Below are 2,500 nucleotides of genomic sequence, written 5' to 3' on the forward strand. Positions count from 1 at the left end.
GGGGGGGGGGGGGGGGCCGGGAGAGGGACAAGACACGGGCGCGGGGGGGGGGGGGGGCAACGGAGGGAGATGTCGGCGGAAAAGGGCAACGCGCGCAATCTCCTGCCCTGAGTGCCCGGAGGAAAGCTGGCGAGTCGCCGTGCGGCCGGGGTGGGGGGGGGCGCGCCGGGGGGGGGGGGGGGGGGCGGGCGCGAAGATTCCGCCTCGGCTCCCAGAGGCGCGCGGAACCCCGAGGCTTCGGAACGGAACGGGGGTCGGGGCGTGGCGGGGGGGGGGGCGCGCGGGGGGGGTGGGGGGGGCGCGAAGATTCCGCCTCGGCTCCCAGAGGCGCGCGGAACCCCGAGGCTTCGGAACGGAACGGGGGTCGGGGCGTGGCGGGGGGGGGGGCGCGCGGGGGGGGTGGGGGGGGCGCGAAGATTCCGCCTCGGCTCCCAGAGGCGCGCGGAACCCTGAGGCTTCGGAACGGAACGGGGGTCGGGGCGGGGTGGGGGGGGGGGCGCGCGGGGGGGGTGGGGGGGGGCGCGAAGATTCCGCCTCGGCTCCCAGAGGCGCGCGGAACCCCGAGGCTTCGGAACGGAACGGGGGTCGGGGCGGGGTGGGGGGGGGGGCGCGCGGGGGGGGGTGGGGGGGGGGGCGCGAAGATTCCGCCTCGGCTCCCAGAGGCGCGCGGAACCCCGAGGCTTCGGAACGGAACGGCCCCGGCCGGGGAACGTGAGGGAACAAGCAGGCTTGGCGGCGGCGAAAAGGCGGGCGGGGGGGGGGGGGGGGCGCGGGGGGGGCCGGCGGGCGGACGGCGCGAGAACCGATTAAAAAAAAAAAAAAAGGCGCGAACGGCGCGGGTTCGCACACAAGCACCCTCCGCTGCCTTGTTGGGGGGGGGGGGCGGGGGGCGCGCGCCAGGCGCGGTATCACGGGTTGTTGGCGGGCCAGTGCCGCCCTGCCCCGCTGACGGCGCCTGTGTGGAGTGTGTGTTTGTGTGCGCGCGTGCCCCGCCCCGGGGCCCCCCTGCTGCCTCGGGGCGCCGGTCAGCCCGGGGTCAGGGATTTCTGCTGAGGCGGGGCGTTGGAAGCAGTGCGAGGGGAGCAAGGCAGGCACCAGGAAAGGGAGGGGGTAAGGGGCGGCAGCGGCCAGGCAAGAAGAAAGAAAGAAAGGAAGAAAGAGGAAAAGAAAGAAAGGAATAAAAGGCAGACAGACAGACAGACAGACAGACAGACAAGACCTAGAGACCTAGATTCGTAAGTGAGCACCTTCCCCTGCTGTAGGACCGCGTGCCGGGGCGGGGCGGGGCGGGGGGGGGGGGGGGGGCACCGCGCTCCCACACAGAAAACCGAGAAAAATCAGCAAGGCAGGAAAAGGAGGGGAAAAGACGCGCGTGCTCGGAAACGCAAAGAAACAAGAGCAAACCCGAAAAACAACACGACCCCAAAAAGAAGCGAGCGGAACCCCTTGCCCCGAAAGAAACGAACAAACAAACAAGCGAAGCGCTCGAGCCGGGGGGGGGGGGGGGGGGGGCGGACGACCGGGGGTGCGCGGCGGGCCGTCCCGGTAGCGGCCGGCGCAGCGGGTCCGCCGTGGCAGCGGCCGGCCCACGCCCCCGGGCCTGGGAGGCTGCCTTGGCGGCGGCCAGAGGGTCTACCGGCTCCGGGAGTCTCGGAGGGGCGAGCCGGTCGACGCGGCTCCGCTGGGTCTCGCGGAGGCGAGCAGGTCGACCTGGATCCGGGGGTCGCGGAGGGGCGAGCTGGTCGACCGGGCTCCGCGAGGCTGCCTGGGGCGCGCGGCGTGCCGGTCTACCCGGCTCCGGGCTTGGGGCTCGGCCAGCCGGTCGACCGGGCTCCGGGAGGCGCGAGGAAGTGGCAGGCCGTCTCCCGGGTCCGCCTCCCACGCTGTCAGCAGGTCTACCCGGCTCCGGCGAGACTTGGCCGCCCTTCGGGGTGGTGACCGGTAGACCTGTTTCCCCCGGCTTTCCTCTGGAGCGGCGAAAGGGGTCGCTCTGCGTCGCTGCCTCCAGTTACGTCATCGTAGACGTGGGCCATTCCCGCGCCCCTCCCCGGTAGGAGGGGCGGGTGTCCTTTGGCTCTCCGGCGCCGCCTGACTTAGCGGTACGACTGTAGGGGAGAGAGGTGAGCAACCACTCACCTTCCGGAGACTGGCTCCCGGGCGCCCCCTGCGCATGCAGCCGACTTGCGAGAGGGGTGAGGCGGCCTGTGAGGGCAGGCAGGAGCGGTCCCGTCCCGGTTCTCTCCACCGGAGCGCGCTTGGTGCGGCGGCCTCCCGGCAGCTCCCTGGCAGCCCCGCGAGCGTGTCCCAGGTGCCAGGAAGCGCGGAGAGCGGGCTCGCCGGCGGCTAGTGGCTGGAGCGCGGGTTGGCCCGGCGAGAGCGAGAGTGAGAGCGAAGGGGGGCACGGGGGTGCCCCGTGCGGCTCCGGCTTCGGGGTTCTCCGCCGCAGGCAGCGCGGGGCGATGCCAGCGCTCCGGCTGCCGATCCCATCCCTACCCGCACG

Source organism: Dromaius novaehollandiae, unplaced genomic scaffold, assembly GCF_036370855.1.
Source record: "Dromaius novaehollandiae isolate bDroNov1 unplaced genomic scaffold, bDroNov1.hap1 HAP1_SCAFFOLD_175, whole genome shotgun sequence".
Classification (NCBI taxonomy): domain Eukaryota; kingdom Metazoa; phylum Chordata; class Aves; order Casuariiformes; family Dromaiidae; genus Dromaius; species Dromaius novaehollandiae.